Below are 21,657 nucleotides of genomic sequence, written 5' to 3'. Positions count from 1 at the left end.
GCTAAGAAAAAATTAGAATTTGAACTAGGTCTATTGATTCCACAGTCTAAACAGTACCTTTACGTTATGATGTCCTGCTAATTCTTGTTTTATCTAAGACTCAGATAAATTGTTGCTGTCATAATGACAACACTTGCTTATGGACAAAAAAAAAAGCTATTTTTTTTAAATGTTTTATTTGTTTTTGAGACAGAGAGAGACAGAGCATGAACAGCGGAGGGGCAGAGAGAGAGAGGGGACACAGAATCCGAAGCAGGCTCCAGGCTCTGAGCTGTCAGCACAGAGCCCGACGTGGGGCTCGAACTCACGGACCGCAAGATCGTGACCTGAGCCGAAGTCGGACGCTCAACCGACTGAGTCCCCCAGGCGCCCCCCCCCCAAAAAAAGCTATTTTATATTCTGCTTACTGTATAGAATATATGTGTACTGTATTTCATGAGATTTGAGGCAAAAATTTAAATGTATGAGTACTTAGAAAATCCTGGGGATGCCTGGGTGGCTCAGTTGGTCAAGTGTCTGACTTCAGTTCAGGTCATGGTCTCAGGGCTCCTGAGTTCAAGCCCTGCATCGGGCTCCTGTGTTGACACCTCAGAGCCTGGAACCTTCTTCAGATTCTGTATCTCCCTCTCTCTCTGCCCCTCCTCCGCTCCCACTCTGTCTCTGTCTCTGTCTCTGTCTCTCTCTCTCAAAAATAAATAAACATTAAAAAAAAAAAAACAGAAAATCTTGTCACCAAGAATAATCTATTCCTAAAAACACACCTTAGTTTTCATTATAATAAACAAGATCAGACAGGGTGAGAAGGATGCTTTTAAAGTCTAATTTGGAACTTCCCAAATTTTGTACACTCATGTTTGCAGGTAAGTCTAACTTATACTTACTCATTTCACTTTACAATTATATGTGCGGTGGGAAGGGAGGAGTTATGTGGAGCCATGGAGGAGAATAAGGCAGATAAAAGCAGCATGGGAAAGGCAGGAGAGAGACAGAAAATGGCTTAGCATCGTCAAGGGACAAGGGGTGCCAACTTAGTATGACTGGGATTTCAAAGGTTGTGGAAAGGGGTTTTAACTTTAACTTTTACAATGTGAGTCTGTTTTAGGCATGATATCTTCATTCTGAAAAGAGAAATAGAAAGAGAGAAGTAAGAGTAGAAGCCACATGTCAGGACTCTGGGGAAAAGGGAAAGTAAATGAGTGCCCTTGGCAAGTACGGGTGATCCCATGCAAGAGGTTAAGAACAAATGGGAAAAGGAACTCCAACTGCAGTGTTTGCATAGGGGTCAGCAAGATTATTCTTTTACAGTATCTATGTAAAAACAAAATATATGCTCATGAATACGTCATCAAAGCCAGAAAAACTAACTTTGGGTGGTCTATTAGTCATCTGTACCTGCATAAAAATAACATAAAATGTAGCTGCTGAAAGCAATAAATATTTATTATCTTACAGTTTCCGAGGGTCAGGAAATGAGGGCTTGGCTGGTGGTTCTGGTTCAGGGTCTCTCATAAAGTTGTAGTCAAGATGTTGGCAGGACTGCAGTTATCGCAAGGTTCGACTGGGTGGGGGTATCCATTTCCAAGCTCACTCGTGTGGGACTTCAGTACCTTGCTTGCTGCTGCCTTTCAAAGGGCGGCTCATGACACGACAGCTGGTTTCCTCCAAAGGGACTGATCCAAGAGAAAGAAACCAAGACAACAGCAGCAGTGACTTTTGATGACCTAGTCTCTGAGGTTGCATATAAAACCTCTTCTGTTTTATTCTATTTGTTAGAAACGAGTCGGTAGATTCAGCCCACACTGAAAGGGAAGGGACTTAAGCTCCATCTCTTGAAGGGAGGAGTGTCGAAACATTTGTGAACATGATTTTTGAATCATCAAAAAACACGTTAAGAATATCATGGCATAAATAAACACACGCACAGTGAAACATTTGCCCATAAGAAGTATGTCAAATGCAATTTCCTGAACATGAAGCCACTTCAGTGTTGCAAAATTTGCCTTAATATTGTCACTTGCTCTCTAATATTCAGTTATTACAGACATCACTGCATATTGCTTTTCACATTTTGTTCCAACGCTCAAGTGGGTATTTGTCATGCCTTGCAGATGCCAGCATCTTTTGAACACCCTTCTCATGTTTGGGGAATTTCCTCCATTTTAAGACTTGCTTCCTAAGGTAGAAGCTAGAACTTTCCTTCTTAACCTCCCTTGTGGCTAGGATTTGGGGAATGGAACTTGTCCTCTACCCAGAGAGCCCCATGTAGGATGTCAATTTGGCAAAGGGGCAGCACAGCCCAGAATCTAGTTTCCAGTAAGGGGGTAGGAAAGGACTTCAATGATGGACTCACACCTTGGGCTCCTCATCTCGGGATTCTGCTTTCTTGTGTTGGCTTTATTCCCAGACAGCCTATCTCTGTGTAGTGCTCCATAACAGTATTCCAGTTTATTAGTCTCAGGCTTTTTATTAACTATTTATTAACTATTAACTATTTTTATTAACTATTAATTATTAACTATTAACTATTCATTAAAAGAAAAAAAACCCCACACTTAAACAGTAACATTTTTATTCTGCCCATAGATTTTGTGAGTCAGAAATTGGGAAAGGATACAGTAGGGATAGTTTGTTCCTGCTCCGTGATCTCAGTGCTTAGCTGGGAAGATTCAATGGCGAGGTCACTTGATGGTTAGGTGCTGGAATCAACTGAAAGCTCGCTCGCTTCTATTTGCAGCAATTAATATTGACCGTTGGTTGGGGCTGTTGGCTGGAAAAACTACATGTGGCTACTTGGGCTTTGTCACAGTATGGCGGCTGGGTTCCCAGAGCAAGCATCATAAGAGAACAAGGTGAATGACCTCAGAAGTCACGTAGCATCTGTCTGCCACAGACACAAGGCTTCCCTGATTTAGCGAGGAAGAACACAGACTCCATGTATTGATGGTACGGGTGTCAAAATCACAGTGGAGGAAGATAAAATAACACGTGGGATGGGAGGTACTGTCGTGGTCCTCTTTGGAAAAATACCGTGTGTCCCACCACAGACTGAAATTTTCTCTTCTCCAATAGCTCTGAGTGATCTGTAACTCTGACTAGACTAACTTGTGTTCCAGGCCCATCCTTAAACAGTGGCCACAGAAATTTAATACAGTCTTGAGGCTGCAGAAGAGGCACTGCTAAGGGGTACCCTGTAATGAAAACAGTTCAGAACGGTTTTATACTAGAGGCCATTGGGAGGCTAAGTCTGGGGTTGAATGAAAATATCATTCAGATAGTATATTGCCATGTTCCAGAAGATCGTGGAGGATTTGATGGCTAGATTGGTGGTAAGAAATCTCTGTAATGCCCTTGAGGTGCAGGCTGTAAGTCTAGGAGGCCTCTTCCATTGGAATGAGTTTGTAACTGGGCCTCTCAACTTGAAAATGGTGATATAAACGCTTGCCATATAGAGTTGTTTTTGGTTTTTGTTTTAAATCAAACTAGATAATATACGTAAAGAGCTTAGAGCAATGCCAAGGGTTATGTGGCAAAGTGCGGAGGGGGCAGTTCCACCAGTCGTTACCCTCGGGGCCTCTCAGGGGCAGTCAGTGTTCTCGACTGGGACTCAGAGGCTGGGGGAGAGCCTCCCCAGGTCACGGCAATGTCCCCGGGGGGGCTCACAGGAATTCCAGGAGGTAGCGGGACAATGCGTTTCTCACAATGTGACCTAGCCGGTGAAGAGCCAGTCGGTGAGGTCCCACACAGGTGAGTCTGCGCAGTCTCTAGGCTGATAGAAGTTCTCGGGCAAAGAGTGCCGCCCGCACTGCAGGAGCAAGGGCGTGGCTGCCTGACCGTCCTCGGTTCCCAGGCTCCCGAGCCGTGGCTCTGTGGTAGTTTCGAGGTCCTGGGGTGGCGCGGGGAATGCAATGGCCGTCCTGGTAAAGGAAGTGAGAGGACAAGCCGAATCTCCTGTGCACAGAACGAAGGGAGAGCAGTGAACAGTGAAGAGAACGCAAACTTCCAAGCGCACGGGTGGGTCGTGGGAACAGAGGGAGGGCCCTCAGAGGTGCAGCGGCCGTGGTGTCGGCAGCCAGCGGGGAGGGCCACTTGTGCCACACTCCCCGCCCGTGGTACAGACACAAATTTCTACAAAACTTCCTTCCTGTGTGACTTGTTAAGAAGAAACGCGGCCCACAAGCACAGGGGTCCGAGAACTCTGCTGCTGCCCGTGCAACTCATTCCTTGAAGTTTATTCACTTTGGAATAAAACGAACGAAACCCCACCCTGTGGGCTCCGTCCCTGCCGCGCCAGGCCCCCGCGCCTCCAAACTGTGCTCCTGGGAAACCAGAAGTTTACTAGTGTGTTTGTTTCCCGCGCCCGCGCACCTCGAAACCGAAAGCACCACTGGCTGGGCCCGAGTCCTGCTCGGAGCTACCAGCCGAGCGTCCCCGCCGCCAGCGCGCCGAACTCGGATGCAGTTGCCTTCCCTGCCGCGCCGGGCCGGGGGCAACAGTGAGCTGCGGCGGCGGCGGGAAACCGAGGCCCTGGCGGGGAGGTCGCTCCAGCTCGGGGTGGGAAAACCGGGAAAACAGCGGCAAAGTCTCCTCAGAAACTCTTCCGGGAGGGTTCGAGGACGGTGGAATACGGCTTGTAGGAAGAGTGAAATGCAGACCGTTCGCCTGTACCAGGATGGCCGAGTGGTTAAGGCGTTGGACTTAAGATCCAATGGACAATGTCCGCGTGGGTTCGAACCCCACTCCTGGTAGATGTTTGCTTTTACGGTTTTTTTAACTTAAAAATTTTATTTCTTTTTAAAGTATACATTTCACTGAGCACACCACGCCTGGGGCCCAAGAATTCTGTCTTCTGGCTGGGAGAGACGCACCCTTCTCCCACCTCCCGCCGACTCGCATAACGCTCGGCGTCGCTTCCCGCGGGCGGAAGACGACTCGGCGCGCGGGGTGGGCGGGGGCTGGGCGGGGGCCGGAGGGCGTCTCCCCGGCCGGGGCTGCGCGGCGTCAGAGGCTCGCGGGGCCGAGGCGGGGTCGGGACTCGGAACTCGGGACTCGGAACTCGGGACTCGGCTGCGGAGCGGGCCCCGCTTCCCCGCTGCGGAGCCGGGGCGGGCGCCTCCGATGGGAGAGCACAGTTAGCCCCCTCCGCCGAAAAGTCAAGGCTAAACCACCTTTTTCCGTTTCGCCAAAATGAATTGTGTGCGCACAATTCTTCAATTAGCTCCTTGAAGGCGGAGACAGTGGGCACCCGGCTCTAAAATGGACTCTAGCTTGCATCCGGCTTAGAATTTTAAAATACCAATGGCATGGTCTCGTTGTTTTCTTCCTTCCTTTTTTTTTTCTCAACACTTTTTAAAATAATCTCAAACCTAGATTTAAAGTAAATTAAAGTAGATTAAAGTAATCTAAAACCTAGAGGAAAAAGTTGCAACTACAGTGCAAAGAACACTTAAAAAAAATCATTGGTCAGTAAGATACCGACTAGATGCTCCAATACAACCATTAAAATAAGGAAATTAATATTGATAATTTACTACATCTAGTCCCTGAACCTCTTTCAGTCACCACTTGGCGTGTATAGTAAATTCTCCTGTTCAGAGTAATGTACTGAATTTACTTGTCACACCTCCTTAGGCTTCTGGAATCTGTAACAATTTCGCAGTGTCTCCCGACTGCCATGATCTTGTGAAGATGACAGGCCAATCACTGTGGAGAATGTCCCTTTGTCAGCTTGGGTTTGTCGGATTAGATTCAGGTTGTGCTTCTGGAGCAAGAGTATGGCAGAAGTGATGCGGTGTTCACACTCCATCGGGGGGGGAGTGATTTTGATGTGTCCTGTTAACTGAACTTAATTCACTTGATTAAGCCTCTCTGCCAACTTTCACCACTATAAATTCACTCTTTCCCCCTTTGTAATTAATATATATTTGGGGGAAATGTTTTGAAGCTATAAAAATATCCTCTTACTCATCGAACTTTCCATTTGATTCAGTTATTTCTGGAATCATAAGTAATGTAAGTATGCACTTATGGTGCATACTATTTTAATAAATGGTTGCAATCCATTCTATCTTTGTTCAATGATCAGTGTCCCAGATTTGGCCAGTGGAAATCCATCGGAGCTGACCTTCAACGTGTCTCCATCATTCTTTAGCACTTCCATCCTTCCTGGTCCAAGATATTCCATGCTTACCTTTGATTTTCTGTGACCCAGCCCCAGAGTCAGCCCTTTTCAAAAGATCCCTGATTCCCTTTTCCCAGGAGAAAAGTCATTAGAAACCAAGATCTTAGTGCTAGACAAGCTCATTGTTTTGATGTGTTACTACTGTTCCCAGGCCCTCTGAGTGGACAGAATTAGGAAGTAATGTGTGTATACACATCTATATTTGTCTCTTTACAGCCAGGAGTTTATACTAATACCTCCAATTCTGATGCAACATTACAGATTTTGTTTTAGTTTTTCTATCCATATTTGTAATTCCCTAAACTTGCCACCTGCCAAAGTAAAATTTACCTTGCTTGAGCCTATCAACAGCTTTAGAATTGAATTGTTCAAGAAGGGAAGGAAAGAGGTAAAGAAAGAGTGTCTAAGTAGTTTAGAAATGAGCATCCTGCCAGCATCTGAGAACTGGCTATAAACCAGTCACTGTTAGACACCTGGGATGTGCAGATAAATAACTCAGCATCTGTCTCAAGGAGCTCAGTTAGTGAGAGAGAGATTTTAATGAATCACGCTTATAATGAGAAAACATGAATTATGTCCTAGATGCTAAAGGAGCAGTGTGGGAAGCCCTAACTCTTTACCAGAAGAGTCAGCTTTAGTTGGGAACTGAAGGAAGAGAAGTAGGGCTCTGGGAGGGGAAGGAGAGAGGTGCAGGTGGGGTAAGCCATCTTGAGACCATGCTAAGTATGGTCTCTGCAGTCCACTGAAGGATTCGAAACAAGAAGCAACCTGATTAGTGTTGCCTTTGGAAGTATCTCTATCAACATGGAAACTCTTGGTCCATCTATATAGGTTTGGGAGAGGGGGGCATATTGAATTGGAAGGAAATATTTTTGGGTGAAAATTATTTAATTCAGTCAATAGCCAGGTCAGCTGAACTCAGTCTACCTCTTTCTTCCACCATAAAGGCCAAGCAAGAGATAAACTATATTGATTTGAAACTTTTCCAGCCTGAACATAAGGACCTGTGCTTATTTAAGTGCTTGTATTACTATGTTCAAGCACAAATATAGAACAGTAATGGCAAGAATAGGCAAAAAGCAGTGTGGAGTTTACTTTGTTTCTTTAAAACTATATTGTAAATCAGGCTTCTAGTTTGTATTAACCAGTTACTGTGCATTAGCTGAGATGGTAAAAAACTCGTGAATATTCTTCTATGAGACTGCTGAGATTCTGCCAGATTACTCTGAGATGCCACAAAGATGGATGAAAGGATGCTGAAAGACTGCTGGTCTAGAAACAAGAGAATCTATCAGATAGATCCTAGCACACTGCACAAGTTTTCTACTGATTAGTTGTATGGCCTACTTAGCCATAATCTTCACATGCCAATTTAGATGGAATCTTTTGCTTTACTATTTTCTTCTCTACAAAATGTTTTATCACTGGTTTTCTCTGATTAGCAGGATTCTCTAACTGAATTTAAAATTTTGTTTTAATGTTGATTTATTTATTTTGAGGGGGTGGGGAGGAGCTGTGGGAAAGGGAGAAAGAGAATCCCAAGCAGGATCCGTGCTGAGCACAGAGCCGGACTCGGGGCTCAATCTCATGAAACGTGAGATCGTGGACTGAGCCGAAATCATCAGACACCTAACCACCTGAGCCACCCAGGCGCCCCACTAACTGAATTTTGATTTAATGCAGCAAACATTGAGAATGCGATTCAATTTATAAAAGTTCAAATCGTGTAGTGACTCAGTAGAAAGAATCGGGGCTTTGGGGTAAGACAGGTTTGCCAATTTTCTTAGGGTACTAGTCTCCCTTTTCTCATTCAAAATTGGGAAGATAATATTTACCCCCACTGGGTAGTTGTAAGGCTGAATTAACTATAATAATGCCTTATTAATTATAATAATCATAATAAGTATTATTAATAATATTACTAATGTTAGTTAATATTGTTCTCATAATATTGCCTTCTCACAAAAGTAGGTGTTTCAAATCTCTCAGTTGTCTTCCCTTTTCTGAAGCCATCCACTGTGGGAGGTACAGAAGAACTACATTGTGCAAGTTGGAAGGAGTCTTACCTTGCATGTAAAGACCACTTTACAATTTTTCAAAAACACTTTTACATTCACAATCTCCTTTGACAGACAAGATCATACAAACTCATTGTACCTAGGTGGTAGATACAATTATACACCAGCTTCTTCAACAGATGTAAAAAAGTAATGTTTTCTTTCACTCAAAATTACACATATAGAGCCAGAGAACATCAGTAGCTCTTAAAAATTGAAATCCTGTCTTACAATGTAGCAGAATCTTTACTTTCCTTTGAAACATAGACTTGTTATATTAGACTCTTTTTTTTTTAATTCTTAAAAGATTTTGAATTTAAATTTGAACAATTTGTAGGTTTACCACCTCTAAGCCTAGACTGATTTTCCGATAATTATTTTAATAATAAGAAATTAAGTCATTACTTAATTTGGGTTATAAATTAAGGGTATGGATTTGTAAGCATTCTCTTTATTGGTTTGAACTAGTTGTAATTTATTCAAAACGGATTATTTCCTTTTGGGCTTAACACAGAACTCTCGAAGACTGTTGCCAATATATTTAAACAGTGACACCTACTGGTTACTTTGAGGCACATTTATGTGTTAAATTCTGTCTGCCTTCTAGGGACTATAAAATCCTGATAAATTGTTGTTCATAGTCACTGTGTTTAGGAGCACATTAAGGCTATGTCTAATCCAGCCAGTATTCTGACTTTCTTTTTTCTCTTTCAATCATTGATAATAAATCTTCCACTGAAAAGATTCGCGAATCACTGACACAATTTGCGTGAGCCGTTCATTATTTTCATTGTGTGAATATGGCCTTTATCTCATCATATCCATCATATTTAGTTCAATATAATATTTATTTTCAAACTCAGAAACTATGAAGTTGAAGAGGAATAAAGATTTGGGTTAGCCACTAACTTTAAAACACAGAGGTCATACCCAATTTGAGAAATCCTGAACAAGAAGCTTTCTTTGTCCTTAGTACCAAGTTTGAATTTGGATATCTTGATTATTCCTTTTGTGTCACATTTTGCTTTTAGATACAATTGCAGCTAATTAATGAACAAGTTGAATGCACATTTGCTAATTGTTCGGGTGAGATAAATGACAACGCCTTGAATTTTCATGAGTCTGTTCTGTTACAAAGATGCCATGTAAGAGTCAGAGAACATAATTCCAGGTTCTCTGTATCTTCGCTACTGCTGGATAGAAGGCCATTATGACCCACTTGGTCCATTTGTGAACTACCTGGTTTCATTTTCATCTAAATAGATTTTGATGTCTCTGAACCACTTATCGGAATGCTGAGCAGAGAGGCAGTGATTGTACCAGATCGTTACTGAAGCACAAACTGTGCCTAACAAGTGTAGCTCTAGCACATTGGATGCACTATATAAATGCCCATGGAAGAAACAACCAACCTTGAAACCCGCAGGAGTATATTTCACTGTTCATCTATTAATTGTACACATGTTAACTCTCAGGATATGTGTTTTATTTTTTTAAACTAATTAATCAATTAATTAATTTTTTAATTTGCATCCAAGTTAGTTAGCATACCATACAACAATGATTTCAGGAGTAGATTCCTTCATGCCCCTTACCCATTTAGCCCATCTTCCCTCCCACAACCCCCCCCCACCCAAGCAACCCTTTGTTTGTTCTCTGTATTTAAGAGTCTTTTATGTTTGTTCCCCTCCCTGTTTTTATATTATTTTTGCTTCCCTTCCCTTATGTTCATCTGTTTTGTATCTTAAATTCCTCATGAGTGAAGTCATATATTTGTCTTTCTCTGACTAATTTCACTTAGCATAATACCCTCTAGTTCCATCCATGTAGTTGCAAATGGCAAGATTTCATTCTTTTGATGTGTGTATATATATATACGTATATATATACGTATATATATATATACACACATACATACATGACTGTATATATATATATATATATATATATATACATATACACACACACACACACACACACACACACGACAGCTTCTTTATCCATTCATCAGTCAATGAACATTTGGGCTCTTTCCATACTTTAACTATTGTTGATAGTGCTGCTATAAACATGGGGGGGTGCATGTGCCCCTTTGAAACAGCACACCTGTATAGGATATGTGTTTTAAAATGTACCCAGAATTTGTTTTAATCAAGTATGGTTAGACACACAGGAATGACTGACATAAAGGAATGGCTGACATAAAGGAATAATTTTTGATACTCACAAATTCCTAGAAACAAGAGTCACGGCCTGCCGTATAGGTAGGTCAAGAAGCAGAAGAAACAAGGGAAAGCATGGGCAAAAACCTTTATTGTGGTTTTCACAGGAAGGCATTCATGAGGCAGGGTAAGCAGGCTTAGGATTGGCTAGTTTGAATAATTTGAGCAGGCTCTGAAGTTGTAGGAGCTATTTGAGTTATACAAGGTCTCTAGGAATTAGCTAACCCTGGGAGAGGCAGTTCCTCCATGATCAGCAAGGTCCCAGGTGCCAAAATGTCGGAAATAACAGAAAATAGGAAAATACAGTTAATTTAGTATGGGTTCGGGCATTCTCACATCTCCTTTCTTCTCGTTCTCCTTCTTTTGCAGCTGGGGTCAATCTTATCTGATTAGAAGAATCAGGATCCAGGAGCCCAAAGAGGCAAACATGTAAGTAGTTTTTGAGTCATTTCCATCTGAGTGTGGCTATACAACATACTTGTGCAAATCATATCTCAAATTTATCTTTGGGTTTATGTTGTCTTTTCAGCCATCTTATTCATGGCTCTGGTATAGTAAGACTCATAGTTACTGAAAAAGGTAGCTTTTTAAATTGCATTGAAGGGGCGCCTGGGTGGCTCGGTCGGTTAAGCGTCTGACTTCAGCTCAGGTCATGATCTCACGGTCCGTGGGTTCAAGCCCCACGTCGGGCTCTGTGCTGACAGCTCAGAGCCTGGAGCCTGTTTCAGATTCTGTGTCTCCCTCTCTCTGTGTCCCTCCCCCGTTCATGCTCTGTCTCAAAAATAAATAAACATTTAAAAAAAAATAATAAATTGCATTGAAAAGAGGAATCATTAAGTTGAATATCTGTCTCAGTTCTACAATCTACTTTGTACATACACACAGAAGTATGTGTATTTGTGAAATACACAGCACAGGTCTAAGAGGCAACACAGAGGCAACTCAGAACTGTGAATAGAAGTCAGCCAGTCCAAATTTCAATCCCAGCTCCAACCCTGATTAGCAATGTGACTTTGGAGTGGTTATTTAGCTTCTCCAAGTCTTTTGTTTTCTCATCTATAAAATGGGGGTGATAATAGAAATACCTATCAAATGATGTCCTGTGAGAGTTATATGTACCGTTGACAAAGTGCTTAGAAATTGCCTGGCATTTGGATGATTGATAGATTAAACTATTGCTATACTTCAGTGATTCTTGCAAAGTGTGCTTATGGATTGACTACAAGACCAGTTTTGCTACAACGGTAAAAGTTGTTCATGGAATTGATTCTGTTAGATATACATTGTATTTGCCATAGCAATTGTAGCCAAGGAAGATCATTAGCAAATGATACAATTTTTAAAAGACATGAAATTTGGGGAGGGGCATAGAGGCATAGATTGCATTTTTCAGATTTGTTCATTAAACTTTTTTTCCTTTTAAAAGTCTTTAAATGCCTAGCTTTCCACCATCAGTAATCTTTTCTTAAACAAAACGAGTAGATCCTTGAATAATTTTTATGTTCAAAAAATAGCACTGAGTTCTGAACTCTAACTTTTCAAATTCACGATAAGTGAGCTTATTGTTTTCTCCTGGGTGTTACACCCACTGGGTTAGTCACAAACAGCTATATTAAGGATGTTGTTCACATTTTTTAAACGCTAGCCTTCTGGCCCACCCAGTACTGCTTCAATTTTAAATGCAACCTGACTTAACTTTTTTTTTTTTTTAATTTCACATAAAGAAAAAATAAAGACTCCTATTACTTGGAGGATGTTTAGAACAATACATAATGTCATACTTTTAAGTGTGGCAAAGTGCTTCATACCGTGTAGATGGGCCTTGGAGTCTGTGATTATGTGGAAGGGTCCTTTTACTATGACTCAGTGCAATGCGTAATTCTATTAGTGCACTACAAAGAACAACATGTAGAAAGATACATGGAACCAAAATGAAATTTTAAAGTGGCCTAATGAGTTGAAATGACCTCAGTTATATGCTAATTGAATCAGTTAGTCAACTTCTTGAATGCTGATTTTATTCTCCTTTGAGGAATCCTCAGACCAAAGTATGAAGGGGATGAACTTGGGTAATTCTAGATGGAAAAGCCCCATGGATAGATCTGGGGTAAAGACGATGTTTCCCACTGGGTTTTTCCTGTTCTGCTTCTACATCTCTGCATCATAAGCCAGTCTAATGCCTGCTTAGAGAACACGCAACCACTGCTGCCTTTTACCCATGTTTTCAAAGTGTCTAGGAAAGTCTCAGAGAGAAACACCAGCACTGAAACGTGGGCAATCTCTAGTTCCAACTGAACAATTCATTCATTCATTCATCCATCTATTCATTCAGTACTTTTTAAGTGACTGAAATGAGCAATGCTATGCTGGTTGCTCAGATATGGCAACAAATAAGAAAAACAAACAACTAATCATCATGTTAATACTTTACAGTTGTAGTTCTCTTCTGGAAGTGTGGGGCATGGTTTGGAGCAGGGGAGAAGCAGAGGCCTTTCACAGAACAGATAGAATGTGAATGGACAGCGGCCATCTGCCCATCACCAGGGGAGAGACTGGACTCAGCCCACAGAAAGAGAAAGGGAGAGAAAGAGGGAGAAAGGGAGAGAAAGGAAGGGGAGGGGAGGAAGGAAGAAAGAGAGAAAGAGAAATAGAGAGAGAGAGAGAACTCAAGACCTCACCCAGATCCTGAGAGCCAATTGTTCTGGAATCAGCTCCACCCTTGTATTTCCAAGTTAAGACAGTAAATTCCTCTTTTGTGTGTGGCTTCTTATCTGAAGCTAAAGGAGTCCTGTCCTCAATAACATAGCCTTGGTTAGTATTGGTAGAAAGTTGAGTATCTTCTTGAATATCAAAGGAGTTAAAAAAAAATTGTTATATTCCAGAAGGAAAACAAGTGATGGCTTCATGAGCTTTAATCATGGGCTTGTTGAATGTTAGAGTTGGAAGGGATTTACTTACACAAAGCTTCCAATAAAGCAGAAGTAACCCACTGACCACTCCTGGCAGAGGCGAACTCGTCTCTAAGCTAGTGGTCATTAATAGGGATAGCACTTCCCTTGGGAAGCACTCTGGAAGAATGTGGGGCACTTTGGGCTTGCCATAATAATTTGGAGGGTGGTTATTGCCATTAAAGAGGGGCCTGGGATGCTGGGCATGCTGCCGTGTATGGGAGTCCCACATAATAAAGAATTATCCTTCATCCTGCAAGAGTTTAGATTGTCCAGCAGGATATTCCCATAGGTTAAAAGCCTGTTTGTCTAAACCCACAGCCTAACTGCATTTTCTCGTGTTAAACACAAAATATTTTTGCAAGCTTTCAGTATGCAGTGAATTTTCCAAGTACACAACTCCCATGTAGATCAAGGAAAAATTGGACTTCATTTTATTCAGAATTTCATCAAGAGCTAGTTTCCATGTTAGAAAACTCACGTCACTCACAGCTGCAGCACTATTTGAGTATTTGGTATTTGACTCACTAGTTCAACACACCTGCATCAGCATACATTTGTTGCTGTGGTATTCCTGACGATTCGATGGGCTCCGCATTCTCTGGTCATGCTCTAGCACTTACATATTGAGCTATCCTGTAGAACCAGATGTCTTCAACCTTCTCACTCATCAAGCTGGGCCTTTCATCCAACTCTGGCTCATTTGTTCTTTTGCTGAGATAGGCACAGCCTGCCTGCTCGTGCCTCTTCTTGAAACATCTGCTTCCCACATTCTCCTGAGGCCAAGTGGGCAGGATTACATCACCCCCGCCTCCCTGCATCAGCTCACCCAGCCAGGGCTGGGTACCTGACTCAACAGGGCCAATTACGTTCTCTCCCAACAATTTGCAGGCCTACATAGGGCCATTTTCTGCTATGTCCACAGAGAAGCATGGCAATCCCATGTGCAGAGAGAGAAAAAGGATGAAGCAAATGCAGGGAAAAGCAGAGACGAGTGGCCATGTGGCCAGAGAGTGAAAAAGGCTCCAGTGAGCAGCTGCTTTGGCTCCCCCAGTGCATTTCCTAATGCAAGTTTGACTTCAGGAAGCCTGGCTGAGAGCTCTTCTGCTTGTTTTGTAATCGAATGATTCCTGACACAGAAGGCTGCCTTTCACCTGGCCCTATCGATGCACCAACAATTCAAGACCTAAGAGTCAAGTAGAGTGAGCCTTGAGCTACTCTAAGGTTTCAATTTCTCCTCTAACACTTTGCTAGTTCATATGTCTCATTTGAACTTATGTAATTGATTCTTTAAAACTTTTATTTGAAAGTATTTAAGGCACAGTAGATTATATTACAAAAAATGAAATTATTTAAGGCTTTCTGAAAGCTGCAGAAACAGTGCCTCCTTCACTCAGATTCCCCCAAATCTTAACATTTTACCCCATTTGTTTCAGCTTTTTCCCATTCTCATTGTCTTTAATTCTCTGAATCATTTGAAAATAAGTTGTAGATATGATGCCCATGACTCCTCCATGTTTCCCAAAATAAAAGGATCCTCTCCTATATTACTACAGTATAATTATCAAAATTAGGATGCTGATATTAATATAATATTACCACCCAATAAACACATCCCATTCAAATTTTGTTGATTTCTTCAATAGCATCCTTAATACACACCTTTCCTTTTTGCTTCGTGTCTCTGGTTGAGCCTCTTCAATCTAGATAATTCCTCAGTCTTTTTTTGACCTCTGTGACCTTGACTCTTTTGAAGGGACAGACCAGTTATTTTGATAGGATTCTCCCCAATTTATATTTGTCTTCTATTTCCTCCTGATTAGATCCCAGTGGTTAACTTTTGACAGGAATGCCATGAACGTGATGCCATGTTTTTAGTACATTGTATCAGGACGCACATGATGTCTATTTGTCCTATTTCTGCTGATACTGACTTTCACAACTCAGATAAAATGATGTTGGACAGGTTTCCCCACTGTAAAGTTAATTACTAAGTGTTTTGTACTTCCACCCCTTTGATGATGATTTTGGTCTGAAACAATTATTACTATGATTTTTGCCAAATGGTGATTTTTTTCTATGTCCATCATTCTTTCCTCATTTCTTAGGTTAGCCACCTACTGTAAGGTAGACTTTTCTCTTCTTCCTCACATATTAATTCAATTGCTCAATATAAGCACATGGAGTCCTGTTTTATTCAATTGGTTGTAACCCATACAATCACTAAAATTTGGCTGTTCAAATTGTCCCACATTTGGCCAGTGGAACCCCTTTTAAGCTGGTCATTTCTTCTCTGGGACTCTCTCCGTACATACCAGCCAAGTGGGTCTTATCCACTTCCTCTGGTCATGCTGACCTGACACTATCCCCAACCCTGTACCAATCCTCATATGCCAAGTAGCTATGAATCTAAATGCTGAACTTGACACAGCTCTTAATGGCCTTTATTTCAGCTACTCTTTTAGGTTATTGAGACCATTTTGGAATTTTGATTCTGTCACCCATGCATTCACTGTCCCTCCTACTTTTAAGCTACCCAAACTTTTAATGTTTTTATTCAAGGTGTTGATAAAATCTTGAATACAATAGGAACCAACACTTTCCTGCTATCAGAGATACATTTTTTCAGGTAGAATTGATACATTAATACATGCTTTTTGCATGTTGTTCAACCAGCTCCAAACTTATGTATAATGACTATCCATTTTGCATTTATTCACTGTGACCACAAGCATATGTTGAGATTTTTTTTCTAATAGTGTACCAAAATGAAAATGCATTCTGTCTACACAAAGTGTAGTAACCTTATAAAAAATAAAATTATGTTCGTTTGACCTAAGATGTAATAAATGAACCAGTGCTGGCTTCTACTGCTCATTGCCTTCTTATCAGAGGGGTTAAGTAACTTGCTCAAAGTATAGCTAAGTGAAGACCTGGAATTTGAACCCAGGCTGGGATATCTCTAAAGCTTTGTTTTTTTTCGCAATGCCTCCATCAGTTTACATGGGGATAGAGAAGGACTTCCTCTTTCTGTTTTGACATTTTATGTTACTTTAATGACTCTGACATTGTCAGAGTGCAAGTCTGAGCACTTAGATATGCTGAAAGGCAAGACAAAGGTTAACCTGGTAGGGCCCAGGAGTTACCACTACCTCAGTTGTCTTCATGGTTTCTTGAATCCCTTCCCCAGATGTCCTACTACACTGCCTACTTGATGTATAGATTGAAACCTAACTTAGAAAAGCAGGCGTGAATCTCTTTGATTAAGAGCGAAGCATTTCTAAAACACAATTATGAAATTCAATTATTTGTACACGTGAAACATTTATCCCACATAATTTTATCTCTCAGAACATCAGTATTTCAAATATCATGGGTTTAGGTTCAGGGTAAGTTAAGAATTTTGCTGTTGTTTTCTTCTTTTTTTAGCCCCTTTATCTAAGGCTCACTATAGCTTAAAAATGCCACAAAAGTGATGAAAAGCATGCCCACGTACCCAGTGAAGGTGGCTTTGCTAGACAAAGAAAGAAGAGGAAACAAACAAAAATCTCCTTAAGTGCTAGGAATGGTCTACTGAGGCTATTTTGCTGGATTTGGTGGATGTTGTATGCAAAGATCACATTCTTGCGGTTGTGGTCGTGTTGAAGGGATAAGAACCCAGGAAGAGAAAAGATTCTGAACAAAGGAAGATTTAAGTTCACTAGCAGAGAGAAAAATCCTCACGGAGGAGTCTGTAAATTCAAGAGAAGTGGTGGGAGTCCTCATTTCAATAGAGATGGACTGCACAAAATAACAAAAGACACTTCTGTGGGGAACAATACCAAGCTGGCAGCCACTCAGACAAGTCCACCCACCAGGATTTGGCCACTTATGGCTCTACAGCTCTCTAAGTTTCTGGGATAAGGGCTCCCTGCCTACCATCCCTCAGGAAAATGGCCTGTGGGCCCTGAAGTCCTTGTGGTGATGAGATGCCCGTCCACCCTGTGATGTGCCTGAAGCTGAGGCACGAGGACCCTTGAAAAGAACTCTGCACGCCCACTGATTTTCCAGACAAATATCTTTTTTTCACTACAGAATCTTCCTGAAGGAGTAACATTTCCATCGCCTGTTGTCATCAAATAAATCTAGATATTTTCTCCTGGCTTTATTCATTGTTTGAACACAATATTGTTGAGACTTCTGGTTGCCGACCTCCCCCCATCTCTTCTCCACTGCACTCATAGTAATTGAACACAATATTTGACAGGATGCAGAGCTACCTGGAATAAAGACCACATTGTACAGCTTTTCTGTTAGCTGCAAGCAGCAACGTAAGATTTGGCCAGTGACATAGGTAGAAGTGCTACTGGAAAACTTCCGGGAAATATCCTTAAAGGACTGTGTGAGCACGCCCTTTGTCTGCTCCTGAGAATATGGATATGATGACGGGTCACATTAGAGCACAGAGAAGGAGGCCACAGCCTGGGATTGGAAGAAAAGAAAACTAAAAGGAGCTTTATCCTGAGGTCTTAGTAAAGCAAAGCTACCATCCCAACTCAGGACTACCAAACTTCAGACATCCATGAAGACTGAAATAAACTGTTATTTGGGGAGGGTTTCTTTTATCTTCAGCCACTAGTCCTACCAGATAATAGCACAAATTAGTATAAATATTAATATTAGTATAAGAAATGCAAGACAGAAGTCACTGACCATTGCTCTGTACTATACTCAACTTTTTTTCTTTTTAACACATGTCCTCTCAGTCTTGCCCTGAAATTCTGACATATAATTTAAGGGAATTGTCAAATTTCCAACCTGTCTACCCAAATATCAACGCAAGGAAAAAAAAAAAAGCTCACATGCTTATTTATTTATTTATTTCTATTCTAAGTGAAATTACACCCAATTATATTAACATTCAGATTCAGATGCGAGGCGAAGTGGAGAGCATCCTCTACATACTTTCTTTCTTTCTTTTCTTTTCTTTTTTCTTTTTAAGTTTCTTTAGGACACTAAAGTATGAAAAGAGTTTCTTTTTTCTTTTTTTTTAGACAAAGGAGGGAGTGTGAGTGGGGGAGGAGGGCAGAGGGAGAATCTTTTTTTGTGTGTGTGTTTATTTATTTTGAGAGAGAGAGAGAGAGAATGTGAGTAGAGGAGGGGCAGAGAGAGGTAGAGACTCCCAAGCAGGCTTGATGCTCAGAGCAGAGCCTGACTCAGGGCTCAATCCCATATCCCACAGCTGTGAGATCATGACCTGAGCCAAAATTAAGAGTCAGTCACTTAACCAACTGAGCCACCACGTGCTCTGAGAGAGAGAATCTTAAGCAGGTTCCATGCTCAGCATGGAGCCTGACATGGGGCTAGATCCCACAACCCTGGGATCATGACCTGATCTGAAGTCAAGAGTCAGATGCTCAATTGACTGAGCCATCCAGGCACCCCAGGAGGAAAAGAGTTTCTGAAACTGAAGGCTCTGGTCCCATTTATGTGTTCCCCCTTTTTGGATCCTTCCATTCTCTGCCTCCCCAAGGACCCGCAGATATATAAGGTTAAAACTCAGGAGACAGACAAGCTAGAAATATAAGATGGGAGCCACCAACCTAAAGGTGACAAGGAAAGCAAAGGAATGAATAACATAACACAAGAAAAAGGAGATGAGTAAGAAGAGAATCCCTAATGGATTTTTGCAGAGAGTTCACATTTAAGTAGTGCATAGCGAAAGAGATCCTCCTCATGAAGACTGTGAAGGTGTGGTCAGAGATGCTGAAGAAAAACAAAACAAAACATTATTCAATGACTTCTATTGATCAACTTGTAAATAGCATCAACTTTCTCTGATCTGGAAAATAAACCTTGAATGGATAGACAGTCACTTGGATCTAGCAACTAGGAGGTCCTCAGTGTTGACCAACACATGAGCAGTTTCAGGTGGCAGGAATGGGGTCTGGGGAGAAGTTCAGACAAGGGGGGGGGGCGGGGCAGGGCAAGATTTTGTGCAGAAACATCTCCAAGGCTATTTCCAGCACACAAACTATTGGGCTGCTTTTTGTTTGCATTCAGTGACAAAGTCAGTTAAAAAGTCAGTTGTTTGATTGATTGGACCATTCAAGTCCTTTGAAGCAAATTAATATTTGCCTGCAAACTTAGCCTATGTTAAAAGAAAGGGAAAACTGGAAAGCAGCCTTTCTTGGAGGGTAAAATCTCCTTTATGGCACCACAGTCCTGCCACGCGGGCATCTGCCACACGGGCTTCCGCCCACTAATTGAATATTCACATTAGCCTTGAAAGGCATTAGAGATCTAAGCACTGCTCTACTGAATCCAGATTTAAGCACTTACCACATGGAGGGAGGCTGAAAAGTTGGAAAGAAGAAACCCAGGCAAAGAGCCTGAGAAACTGACCTGCCTTTGGGGGCTAGAACTAGGATGGAAATTTGGAACTTGGAAGACTTTCTGTTTTTTCCCCACTGTTTCTATTTTCTATAATTATTTCCTTTTTGCAAAAGCTTGGTATTTTGCAAAGTTCTCTAATCACGTAAAGACAGTTTCTTCTTTTTATCTCTGTTTCTCAGTGCTTTGTGTTATCGCATGCTAAATATATTTCACCATTTTATTTACTTCGGGCTGAAGCGCTGACACCATTATGTGACTTCTCCACATCCAGTTCCAAGCTGCACATTTCAAAGATAAATCACTGTAATTATTTATCCTCTTGAAAAGGAGCAGGAGGTGTGAGAGCCAAACTAATATGCACCTTTAGCCCATTTGAATGAGTCTTTGAAAACCAATTGTTCAGAACCCTTAACTTTGACTCTGTGTTTCCAGATCCTCTAATAGTAGGAGATAATTGAGGTTTGTGGATGAGTTGGGAAATTTTACTTATTTTTCAAAGACTACAAACCATAGCTACATATTTATTAGGATTCTTATTGAGTCCTACAGTGTCAGCCCTCAAGGTTGGTTAGCTCACCAACAACCTCAGAAAGAACCTGAAAAGTAGAAGTTTGGAATTCGGAGTGAAAATTTCAAAGCGAGGGCTAGAGATGTTTGTATTTGGTGGCTTCAGTTTATTTTTAGAAGGCAATTTTTGTCTCCCTAGCACTTTCCTTAGGTAACTTAAAATGCAATCAGTATCACAAGTTCAAATCTCTGTCCCTTCATGATGGCAGAAAATGAAGTTTACTAAAAATTATTTTCTACTCCACTCTGAAGTAGAAAGAGGAGTTTTCTGAAAAATTCTTTCTTTGGGTGGATGGACAAAATATTGCCCACATTGTAACTTGAACTGACTTGGTGAGGATAATATGCATGGATAATATGCATAAAGGCAATCACTATTTTTATTTAGGAAATGTATTATCAGGGCCTTCATGTCAAATACAACCTCTTACCCCAACATAGTTGCCAAATTCTCTTAATTTTTTCCCCCCTGCTGGACAGAGTTCTTGGTTCATTGTTAGAGAGTTCCTCCCAGGTTCCTGGGAAAAACCTGGGCTTTTCAGAAGTGGTTCATGGTTTCCTTCTCTGTATTCCTGCCTTTTTTATTTTAAACACTTTCAAAACGCAGTCTCTTAATCACATGCTATACAAGGAAATCTTGATGGAAAATACTAGGGTTTAAAATTTCTCACATAAGCAAATTTTTTTAGATGATGGAAGCTAATCATAAGCAGAAGCCAAGAATATAATTTGCAGAATTCCAATTCGTAGCAGGCCAGTTTTCCAAAAGCTGATTTATAGAATAATCTGATATATCACATTTATGTGAATTTTGTAAATTTTTAAAAATATTTAATTTCTCAAAATTTCAGCATTTTATTTGGGAATCCGTCATACTCTTTTTTTTTTTAATGTTTATTTATTTTTGAGAAAGAGAGAGAGAGAGAGAGAGAGAGAGTGCAAGCGGGGGAGGGGTAGAAAGAGGGGAAAACACAGAATCCAAAGCAGGCTGCAGGCTCTGAGATGTCAGCACAGAGCTCGGCAAGGGGCTTGAACTCACAGACCGTGAGATTGTGACCTGAGCCGAAGTCAGATGACCAACCGGACTGAACCACCCAGGCGCCCCCGTCACAGATGGTTTTAAATTTGAAATTAAAATTTGAAGCTGATAGAGATATGGAAATATTCCTGTTAAAGCTAAGTACGTCAGTAAAATCAATAGATAGGCTAAATTGTCATTTGGTAAATTTGCTTGATGCTAATTTAATGTGTGGTGACTATATTAAGACATGCATATCCTGTCTATATAGTGCAGCGTGTACATTGCATAG

The 21,657-nt window shown here is 41.2% G+C and overlaps 2 protein-coding genes and 1 non-coding gene across 4 annotated transcripts in view; 2 read left to right on the top strand and 1 right to left on the bottom strand.

Annotated features, from left to right (window-relative positions):
• Window positions 1-1,395: 1,395 nt before the first annotated feature.
• LOC124528717 (proline-rich proteoglycan 2-like) overlaps window positions 1,396-21,657 on the bottom strand; it is an 85,560-nt gene continuing 65,298 nt past the window's right edge. Inside the window, exon 2 of the transcript XR_006966222.1 lies at window positions 1,396-1,670. The gene's annotated coding sequence lies outside the window, so the exon portion shown is untranslated. The remainder of the gene's footprint in view (window positions 1,671-21,657) is intronic.
• Window positions 3,618-21,657, top strand: part of UTRN (utrophin) — a 574,142-nt gene continuing 556,102 nt past the window's right edge. Inside the window, exons 1-2 of one of the 2 annotated variants that reach the window (XM_047102476.1) lie at window positions 3,618-3,744; window positions 10,827-10,886. The gene's annotated coding sequence lies outside the window, so the exon portion shown is untranslated. Of the gene's footprint in view, window positions 3,745-10,826; window positions 10,887-21,657 lie in introns of those variants that run through there. The other variant, XM_047102480.1, reaches the window with a different exon arrangement.
• On the top strand, window positions 4,664-4,745 carry TRNAL-UAA (transfer RNA leucine (anticodon UAA)). The gene has a single exon. It is a non-coding gene; the product is annotated as a tRNA-Leu (tRNA).

This window comes from Lynx rufus, unplaced genomic scaffold, assembly GCF_022079265.1.
Source record: "Lynx rufus isolate CCGP_SWC_20201006 ecotype Redwood Valley unplaced genomic scaffold, mLynRuf1.p SCAF_6, whole genome shotgun sequence".
NCBI classification, from domain to species: domain Eukaryota; kingdom Metazoa; phylum Chordata; class Mammalia; order Carnivora; family Felidae; genus Lynx; species Lynx rufus.
This window is presented reverse-complemented; position numbering and strand designations above follow the sequence as displayed.